Here is a 12,012-nt window from a genome sequence, read left to right on the forward strand (position 1 = left end):
TGTGTTAGTTTGCTTTTAAATTTACCATGTCAGTATTTAAAAACAAATGATGATTCTTTTTTTAAAAAAAAGTTCTGTTTTATTCGTAGTACTGCAAATATCAATCATTAAATATTATTAATATAGTTTACAGCAATCGTGCCTTTAATGATCGAAGCATAAAATTGAAAACTTGGTACGCATGTACAATTCGAATCAAGTTTTAATTTTGGATGGAAGCCCATTTCAGTTTTAGCCCATAACAATAATTTCATACGTTCAAAATTGAGCGGTGTCTTAAAATTTTAATTTTTTTTTTTTTTTTTTTTTTTTTTTTTTTAAATTTCAATTCATGTCACTTGGGGAAATCTATGTCAATTACTCACTCCATTCCCCCACTATTACTTCTAAATTATTTTAAGATAAAGCAGATTGTTACATTAAAAGTATCATTTTTAATAAATATACGCCAGATTTCCTTAATAATATATATATTTATTTAAACCAAATTTATGGACTAACTAGTGGTAAAGTATTTGCAACTTTCTTTTTTATAATAAGTCAAGTGATTACAGTAAAAAAAGAAGAGTTTCTTCAGAAAAATTAATTCCTAAGGTATTTTTTGACTAATTACTTTTATAAATGTTACCTAAAATTTCCTTTCTTCTCTCTTCTTCTCGCTCACCTCTTTTTTGGGGAAAGTTGGATGATTTGATAGCGGTAATTTTTTCTAGACAGGCAAGTTAGACATTTGTTTATTTTTTCACTCTGAATCAGATTAATACCGAGACAATCGTATTAAGGTGGTTTTCTGGTCTAGAAGTTCAATTTATTAATATTCTCATTTTTAAATTTTTTTTCTCCGTGAAATGAAAGGATAAATTATCTAATGTTTCATATTTTATTTCGTCATTTTCAGCTACATTTAAAAAAATTTCCTAATATGAAATAATTATAAATTTACTTATAAAGAATTATTAGGGCTTAGGTGGTAGTGCATGCCGGAAACTGATGAACTGGCGTAGATCCATTTCCTTATAGTATAGTTTGAAACAGACGAGACCAAAAATTTACTATTATGCATAGAGTGCGGACAAAATAATGGAAACACTTTTATACTAATGCAATTTTTTATCTTTCTCAAGAAATATTAAAAGAATCATTTTATAACTTCAGACATGTTTAGATCATGCGTTTTCTCATGCATTTAACAAAGTTAAAGCCTTGAGGGACCAACAATAAACTACAAACGGAAAATAATGTTTTTGAACTTCCTTATATAAAGTACGAAAACTAATAAGAAAATTGCCTGAAACTATTTCAATTTTTGAGATATTCAAGTCGGACTTGCACCTATTTACTCATTTAATATTGTTATCTAAACAAGGGAAGCATTGTTTCTTACATATCGAATCGAATGAGGCTTTATACAAGTTAACAGAGCAAATAGTTCAAAATTTGCATGAGTTTTTATGCATGAAAAGTATTTCTTGTGGCACGTACTCATGTTCGCATTCTTCATTGATTGCTATCCAGGAATTATTTGATCATGTAAAATTGATTTTCAGGCGTAATTTTTCATGTTAAATTGAATAAATAATACATAGCAGAACTCTATAAGATAAATAGTTAAAAAATTATAAGGGTTATGTGTACAAAGAATACAATTTTGTATTAGTACTTATTTATGCCATGTTGCATACTTCTACATGTTGCATGTAGAAGTGAGGTATCGTTTCTTGTGTATTTATCTTTGCTTCGTCGAATGTGACGAAAAACGAATCAAAAGGACTGGCCTTTTAAAAGTTGAATAGATTTTTTGTATTAAAAGTAAAATTTTTGAATTGCACTTATTAAGAAAAAAACGCATCCTTATAAGTTCACATTTGTGGTGATTATAATTTCACATCAACCGATCACCACAATGTTTACTTTTCCTAATGGTTACTTTTCCAACTGGGCTGTCTTCAACAGGAGCGCCCTCTTCATTGCCTTTGCAGGATCTCTAGGGCTCGACTCCTAGCTCGTCTTTAGAGATTCTCGCAACCGCTAAGGAGGGGACGCTATCTTTTGGAGATGGACCAGTATTCCCCGTGGATCTCTCAAGCGTGCTGCTTCTTCCTTTTTTTGGGCGGCGTTTTTGATTTTTGTTCCCCCTGTTTACTTCAAATTTGTAATAATTTATATATAGTTTTACTTTTTCAATTCTATAAATTCAATAAATTGCAAATCATCTATTTCGTAAATTTTAACTGCAGATGTCTCAAATATGCTGATTACATAAATTTAATTTTTTTACTCCCTGAAGTACACAGGGAGGACTCAACAATCTACGTGTTGGATTTCCTCTTTAAATTTGTGCGTCATGAAGAACTGGAAGTGTACGTTATTTGTAAATTAAACAAATAAATAAAAGAATGAGCAACCTTTTTATCAAATCCTGTGAATTTCTGTTCCAGTATTACCTGTCTTCAGCGTTTAGAAAGATGGTTCACCGAATGTCTACCTGCAGCTCATCAAATGTTTAACTCCAAGAATAGGTAAGGAACCCAGTTAAATTCATCACTACACCACCTGCCCTGATGATCAACATTATCTCTCTTATACGAACCCCCAACGCGATAACATTTATTAAGCTTATCAATTCGAATTTTATCTGTTTCAATTCAGTAACCGAAAAATTCATCGAAAATTGTACCTTGCATGGTTAGATAGCTACTACATAGCTAAGTAACAAGTATTCATGAGTCACATAAAAAAATGCTTTTCATGGTGCCCTGTTACGGTTGGGTATAGAATAAAAATGAAAAAGTTGCAAAAATGATAACAATTTAGAAAGAAAAAAAACTAAAAATTAATGGCCGGGTGAAACATATAGTTAGTACATTTTTGAAGTGGTGACGCAAAACATTTATGACCCATGAGGAATAGTAATTTTTCTTCTTCAAAAAACAAGTTCCAGAAGATAACAAGTATATTCAAAAAAACATACCTTCTTATCCATAGAAGCTACCTGAGTTTAGGATGAAACAAACAGAAAAATCCTTGGCTAGTGAAAATGAATTTAGTCCAGTTCTTTTTTGAAAAAAATCATTGTTGTTTTATTGGAGAAAAACATGTTAAACAAATCATCATGTTGAGGCACATCATGTAAGGAATCATCAATGGCACATCCTAAAATTGTGGTAACTAGTGATAACTGGAACAGGAGTTAGAAAATGACTGTGAAGGATTTCCATCACTGGCGGTAGTTGGTCAGCGGATCATCTTAAAAGCTGGAGATTTATCAGGAAAATTCTTTAGTAGGCATTAATCCGAGACAATGAAAAGGACAGCAGCTGGACAGCATGGCGGTAGATGAGTTAGTTACCGAGAACAATACAACAAATAAAGATGTCGCAAGGAAGCCATTCTTCCAAAAAGCTTCTCCACCTTAGGGAGGTGGGAGCAAAAATATCAAAACTCCGTTAAGCGGAGGGCAGCAAATTCTTTGACCATCAAATTATCGAAAAAGCCTCTCGTCTTTCGCGCTCTTCCTTTTTATAAGATACAAAAACTTAAAGTTGAAGTTGTAGTGCATGTTGTGCAAGTTGAAGTTAAATTATCTAAAAATCACGAGTTGAGACGAAAAAATTGATTATACGTTAACAGTTACGGTTGAGAAACACAACATACACGCGGAGATGAAAGATGCCGACAACCAGTGCGAAATTCTCAGAAACGAAAAAGGGTGGAAAGTTCTCGAAAGAAAGGGGCTCTTCAAGGAGCTGGTAAGGAATTTTAGGGGGAGAATGTCCAAATTGCGCTACCGCTTAAGGGGCTAAAGAAAGATGATGAAATAAAAATGTATTACAAAATTATAAATTAAGTCGAAAGAATTAGTATTTTTGATTAAAAAAACAGGATATTTAGAAAATTAGGCTGTGACCTAATGTCACATGCAGAAAAAAATTTTGAAGAAAAAAATTTTTTTTTTTGTTTTTGTCAAAAAAAGATATTAATCCAAAAAAATTTATAAATGAAATTAAGTTCTAACAGCCTGCAACTCCAGTTCACCACTACTCCACTTACAAATAGTCAGATGTTTACATAACAATCTATATCAAAACTTTTGATAGTAAGAGTCTGAAATGAGAAAAGCTGTGCCTCAAACATAAGACATACAAAGAACGAGTAACACATAACAACACATACATATAAGCAGCTTTACATGGCTGCATCTTGATTAGTGAAATGGTAAAACAATGTGAATTGTTTGATAAATGGACGAAAAACACAAACCAATCTTAATTGTTTGCTACATGAAAACAAACATTTTGACAATGAATCGTCTACACATGCAATATAAATTAAACAACATATGCCTTGATGCATGTGATTGCCTATAAGTGCAATAACACCCGTATAAAAAATTCAGGCTACATGAAGTAGACTGAGAAAATCTTCTCCAAAGAAAATAACATTAAGGAGGTAAAATGGATAATTGATTATTCAAAAAAATCTCACTTAGTAATAGTGGAAAAACAATTTTTGAGGTAAAGGACATTAACTCAAATTATTCCTTGTAAGAAGGAATTGAAAAGAAATTGATTTGTTTGCTGGAATTTATTATGAAAAAAAATTTGAAAAATTGCAAACAAACGAAAAAAATCAGGCTACCATTGTAGACTGACAATACTCCGAGCTTAAACGGAAAAAAAACTTTGTACAACCTTTTGTACATCAATCCATTAAGTGAATTTTGAGAAAAAAAAATTGAAACCAATCAAACAAGATTGATAAGTAGTAATCCGAGTTAAAACGACAAAAAAAATTAGTACACATCAAAATGTATACCTGAAACAAATCAAAGTCATTAGTGAGAGCAATAAGTGCATAAAAATTATTAATTTTAGACTTGAAAAAAGTTTAAAAAAAATTGCAATTAAATTTACTAGTTGTAACAGGAAAAGCCTAGGCAAAACATTAAACTTAACAAAAACTGCAAGGAATTTTAACACTTAAAAAAACAACAAATTGACTCACAGAACTTTGACCAAAAAAAACTGCTAAAACAAAACAAAAGCAAACAAGGCCTTGACACATTGCTTACAAAAAGCATTACCTAACAAAAATTGCTGAACAATATACAATTAACAAACTCAGCATCAACAATTTGTATAAAACAACATAACACAAAACAATAAAAAATCATAACAACCGTTGTGACACCTTGAGATGTACAATGAGGTGTACTTGTATACATTACTAATGCAAAGAGAATTCACACTCTGCAAAAATCCAAAAAAAATTTTGTATGTAATAATAGTGACTTATGACATACTAGAAAAGGAAAAAAAATACTGTACAGAACTACAGGGTCGAAAAACAAAAAAATTTGGCATTCGAAAATCAGACGTCATTAATTAATTACAATTATGTGTTTAAGTAATTTAAAAATACAAATATTACCATGAAATATTTGTTAAAAAAATTGCAATCAGTTAAACATGAACAACCAAAAACACGAACCCATAGTTATAAGTTTGTAGAGTCGCAAAAAGGAGGGCACTGCTCATCATCCACCATACAAACCATATCACTATTTGAATACCTCATTCAATAATTAAAAAAATTTTAGAACCATTGACAAAATTAGTTACAAGAACTGTATATCAAAAAAATTAACCAAAAAAATCACTGGTATTGCCTGACAAGTACTACAGGATCCCGATGTTCCGCGGATATGACGGCCAGCATCATATACACCGATACCCAAATAACACCCATCACACATATCAATGTTACATTTAACCAAAATTTATTAGAAAAAAAATTATTTACTTCTTAAATTGTAAGGACAAGCCTTAGGGAGGGTGATATCACTATCAATTACACTAGGGGAGGTATCCAAAGAGGGATGAAAAAGCAAATTTTGCCTCCTATGAGGACATAGACGTAAACGGTCTATATGAACAGTTAGTTTAGGTGCCTTTGTATTGTCCAAAAGTTGTATTACATAATCCACATCATTAAATTTTGACAAAATAGTAAACGGACCATCAAATTTAGGTTTAAACACATTAGTATGTTTTAAGTAGACAATATCACCAATATTTAGTGATCTTAATTTTGCTTTCGCACCTTGTCTCGAATTTTGTTTGACTTGTGCTCGTTCAGAATTATGGTAAGCATTTTCATATGCAATATTGAGTTCATTCAAGGTCTCCAATAAATAGTGAGATTTATCCAAATGTATTGGTTCAACACTAGTTTCAAAACAATCAAAAATTAAGGCCAAATTACGACCAAAATGAAGTAAGTTAGGGGTGAATTTGGTTGAAGAGTGAATTGAACCATTGTATATATTTTGGTGAATTAATAAGCTGGTTGCAAATGACACACCTTTCTCATGTAAAGTTAAAACAGAAGACTTAATAGCTTGATTAATGCGTTCACTCATTCCATTACTTTGAGGATGAGCAGCACTGCTATGGGCTAATTTTATACCTAACTTTTTATTGATTAATTCAAAAACCTCAGCTTTAAACTGAGTGCCTAGATCTGTTAATAGGTATAACATTCTACCATAATGAGTAATATAATTCATTAAATGTTTAGAAACAGTCTCAGTGGTTAAATTGACTAGTTGGTTTAAAATTAAATGTCTAGAGAAATGATCTATGAAAGTTAAAATATATCCACAATTTTTAATGGGTCCTACAATGTCCATTGAGACAAATTGTCCAGGCCTCTGAGGTAGCCACATTGATTTTAAAGGAGCAGGCTTGCTCGCAGACTGTTTATGTTTAATACATAATTCACAAGACTTAACATAATTACAGGTATCACTGTAACAACTTTTCCAAAAATATCTTTTAGACACAAGCTCATACGTCTTTTGAATACCAGAATGGGAAACATGACAAATATTTAACACTTTAGATTTTAATGAATTTGGAACTACAATTCTGTGTTTATGAGGAAAAACCTCAGTGGCATACATTAATATACCATCATTTAAAAAGAAATGTTCAGTCTTAGATTGATTAATTAACGTGGGATTGTTTAAAAGAGAAATAATTTCCTGAATATTTTGATCTTTACATTGTTCCGATTTAAATGTGTCTAAAGAAATTTCAAGAGGGGAGTCATTATTAGTTAAAGCATGAATTACATGGTCTTCATTTATATCAGTGAAAGGTAAAATTAGTTCAGAATCATTACTATTTAAAGCAGGTTGACAAAAATTTGGATCAGGAGAACGACTAAACCAGTCGGCTAACACATTCTCATGACCAGGTATATGTATAAACTCAAAGGTATATTCACTCAAAGCAAGCAACCAACGTGTGATAATATCAGCAGGTGATGTAACCTTGCGATAATGTTTTTAGATGTTTACTATCACTCAGAATTGTAAAATTTCTATTATAGAGGTAAGATTTAAATGCTGTAATACCCTTAAAAATTGCATATAGCTCCAATTTGATGGCGGGATAGTTTTTCTCAGACTTGGACAAAGCCTTACTAAAAAAAGAGACAGGGCGAAGAGATCCTTCATGCTCCTGCATCAAAACTGCTGAAATGCCTAATTTGCTCGCATCAGTATTTAGGAAAAACGGTTTACTGAAATCTGGTAATTGAACAAAAGGTTTCGAAAAAAATGCATTCTGTAATGCATCAAATGCCCGCTGTTGTTCATCATTCCATTTAAATTTAGATTGCTTTGTAGCAACTTTAGTCAACACAGCAATTAATTGGGCGAAATTTGGAATTAAATGGCGATAAAAGCCGCACACACCTATAAACTTCTTAACCTGTTTGGCATTACGAGGGATAGCAAATGAAGTAATTTTGGCTATATTGGATGAAGTAGGGGTTATACACTTATGGGAAATTACAAAACCGAGATATTCAACAGAATCTTTAAAGAAAGAACATTTATTAGGAGCTAAAGTTAAGTTATATTTAGTTAAAATTTTAAGTAACGCTGATATTCTATTAGTCATTTCCTCAAAGGATTTTGCTCCGATTAGGAAATCGTCTTGATAAGCGTGGATACCTTTAATACCCTCAGTATTTAATTCCTCAATAATTAGGTCTACTAAAGCCTGGAAAGTACTCGCTGCCGTTTTGAGGCCAAAAACGAGTCGTCTATTAGCGAAGGATCCAAAAGGAGTAGTAAAAGTTAGTATGTCCTGTAGGTGTTCAGGAAGCATAACCTGCCTATAGGCTTCTCGAATATCACACTTTGTGAAAAATTTATATGAAGAAATTTCATTAATTATCGTGCTTATTTTAGGCAAAGGGTAAGTGGAGCTTTCTACCACTGCATTAAGCAATCTTAAGTCCAAAGCTAGACGATACTTAGGTTTTCCCTGACTATTCTCTGAGTTTTTCTTTTTGACTAAGACTAGTGGAGCAGCCCAATGGCTAACATGCCTATGAATAATACCGGCTTCCACTAATTCATCTAATTCTTGTTTAATGTCATCCCTTAAAGCATATGGAATTTCAAATGGTAAGGTTTTTATTGCATTGTCATTTTTCAATGTTAAAGAGGGAACCACACGATCAGTACATCCTAAAGTTTTTATGGTTTTAGAAAATGCAGCAAAATTTTCCAATAAAATGTTTTGAAGAATTAATTTTTGATCAGTGTCTAAATGTGCTAAATCAAAATCAGTAGATTTTAGTTCATCTTTTCTTAAATTTAAAATATCCTGAGAAGCAGTAATTAAATTACACTGTTCTAGATTAGTACAATCATTTAAATCTACATTATTACCATCATTACTATTTTGGACAACAAAATTACAAATAATATTACCTATATTCAAGCCTTTATTTAAATGAACAGTGTTATCAGAATTATTTTGGATTATTGTATTAAAAGACTTATTATCAACAACATTAATAGAAGGATGAATTAATATCTTTGAATTATAAGTAGGTGTGAAATACACTTCTTTATTTGTTTGATTAGCAAAAGAATTAATTCTTAAATGGGCAATGGCAGTCTCGCCTGGCTCAATTGTGAGTTTATTTTTTAAAACTACATCAATCTGTTCATTATTGGTATGATTAGAAGCTAACTTATCAAAATTATTTAAAGGAATACAAAAATTACTAAATTGCGCCAACTCGTCTTGGAAGTTAATAAGAACATTATGTGTTCTTAGAAAATCAAAACCTAGAATTCCCTGAAAAGTATCACTCTTAATATCTGCAATAAAAAATTGATGACGAAAAAAATTATTATGGATTTTAAAGGAAATTTCAGCACAAGCCGAGAATTGAAGCTGAGAATTAACTGTTCTTATTTGGACTTTTCTTGATAAGAATTTTACTTTATTATGAGCCCTGATTGCATTGAAAGTATCTAATGTCAATAATGAGACTGACGACCCACTATCGAGTAGAAAATTTACATTAACATTTTTAAAGCTAGAAGCAATTGTAGGAAGATTAATTTCATGTGAAACAATATTTATGTGTTCAGTATTTTCTTTATAGTTACAGTTAGTCAAAAACTCCCTAATGGTAACATTTGAGTTATGCATCGATTTTGACATAAACTCATTTATATCAAAAATTTTGGATGGTTTGGTGGATGAGAAGACAGGGCCATCCCCTACTGCCTCCTGCGAGAGTTTAAAGGATTGTTACCTCTATAATTAGTATTATTAACCCTCGGTCTAAAATGTTCATTTTGACTAGGAATCGGTGGCGGTGGATACTGCGGTGCAGTGAACCTGGGAGAAACCATGGGGAACTGTGGCGGAAAAGAATGCATCGCCAATGGCCCAAATGAATTTTGTCTTAAATGTCTGAGATACGTTCGACACACACTCATGATATGCCCAGACCTATTACAGAAAACACAGTGAAGGTTTGGAGTTGGGCGAGGTTGTTCATGTCCAACCCGATCCTGGTTCTGTACAGGGTGAATTAAAAGGGGACATAATTTAGTGCTGTGGGGATTCTGACATATACTACAATTAGACTGCATAGTCTCAATTCTAGTTGTCAGCATTTCGAGTTGTTTTGAAATTAAGGTGAGCTGATCAGGTGCAGCAGAAGCACACTGAGTCACCGCATGAGCTGCGACTAAAGGAGTAGCCGATCCAGCTAAAGATTGTTGAATTGTCACAATATGATTGGCCCTTTTGACCATCTCGCGGTAATCTTGTATTCCCTCAATGAGAATAGTCTCCTTAAGGTGCAAAGGGATTGCAGATAAGAACTGCATGGCTTTTATCCGAGACAAAGCAGTTTGGTCATTTATAAAGTTATATGCCTTATGGGCAAGAGAATCTATCCTATATTCTAAATTTTTGATAGTTTCAGAGGGCAAAAGGCTGATTGCCTGAAATTTTGCCAAGTCAGCCGAGGAAGAATCTTCTTGTTTGAAAAAATTTTGAAGCAGCTGACATGCATCCTCGAACTTTGTGACCACCCTACATTCAGGTGAATTCTGAAAAAAAGTGAGAGCAGCCCCAGACAATTTTGATTTTAACAAGTATAATGCAGCCGGATTATCAAACTGATTTAATTTTACTAGATCTTTAATTTGGTTCAGGAACCACTCTACATTCTGAGAATTTCCAGAAAATTCTGGACTATTGAAATTGAATTTAGGGGTTTGCCTATTGGCCTCTATGTTATTTACGTTGTCAGGCATAATTATTGGATTAGAATACGTTCTATTACGGGTTTGAATTGGGGTCATCTAATGAAAAAAAAAATTTAAATAATAAAAGTATCAATTACACAGGTATTATTACTAATTGTAACCTTTTGATAACCTCATGAAAATAATGTATAAACTTAAATATCAAGAAAAACACAATTAAAAAGTTAGGTAACCCTTCAAATTACTGTTAATCATATAACGATATACTTGCATAAACAAGAAATATCAACCATTAGAAAAAACAATATTGTCATTAATTATTTCAAAGTGCAAATAAACACCCAAAAAATTTTAAAAACAAACCAATTATAGATATGTAATTGTATTATAATAGATTAGAACACTAATAATTTATCAATATAGGAGAGTAAGACATTGGCAATTCATATTAAAAATCAATTCAATAACCTTTCAACAAAATAATCAATTAAATTATTAAACATGACCTGATTCAAAAGCATAAGAAGCAAAATTTTTTTTTTTTTAGTTCACATAAAATTTACCAAATATTAAATAATACTTATTATTTTAACCAATTGCTGTGAAAAAATTTTTTTTTTCAAATAATTTATGTAAACATCAATTTTATAGAATAAAAGGAATCTTATTTTTAAATTGTTATATGAAAAATTATTTACCAAATCTTATCCAATTACTACTTATTATTTAATCAAAAATATTTATATTAATCATCCTAATCAAAATCGTTATTTTTAATCACTATTATAAAACAATTGTAATATTCAATTACAGAAATTATGACAAATAATTATTATCAACTCAACTTAAAAAATTATCTATTTGGTTATTGTATGAAACAAATTAGTAAATAACCAAAACAAGATATTAATTAACTAATCAAAATATAAAGTCTATTAAAAAAATTTGATTACATTGCATAATTTATTATTGTTTATTTGGCTATTATATCAAAAACTATTGAAATAAACAATTCATTTCCTACTCCAAACTTAAAGAAATTTATTGAAATTAATTGTATTAAACATTGAATAATAATATCTTACTTTACTCATAGTAAAAAAAATTTAATTTGAAATATTCCTCGTTACTGGTCAAAATAAATATAGTTAAAAACTATATACACCAACCGAAAAGCGGAACGGCACCAGATGCCCTGTTACGGTTGGGTATAGAATAAAAATGAAAAAGTTGCAAAAATGATAACAATTTAGAAAGAAAAAAAACTAAAAATTAATGGCCGGGTGAAACATATAGTTAGTACATTTTTGAAGTGGTGACGCAAAACATTTATGACCCATGAGGAATAGTAATTTTTCTTCTTCAAAAAACAAGTTCCAGAAGATAACAAGTATATTCAAAAAAACATACCTTCT

This window comes from Parasteatoda tepidariorum, chromosome 9, assembly GCF_982258835.1.
Source record: "Parasteatoda tepidariorum strain Cologne lab strain chromosome 9, Ptep-v5.0, whole genome shotgun sequence".
Classification (NCBI taxonomy): domain Eukaryota; kingdom Metazoa; phylum Arthropoda; class Arachnida; order Araneae; family Theridiidae; genus Parasteatoda; species Parasteatoda tepidariorum.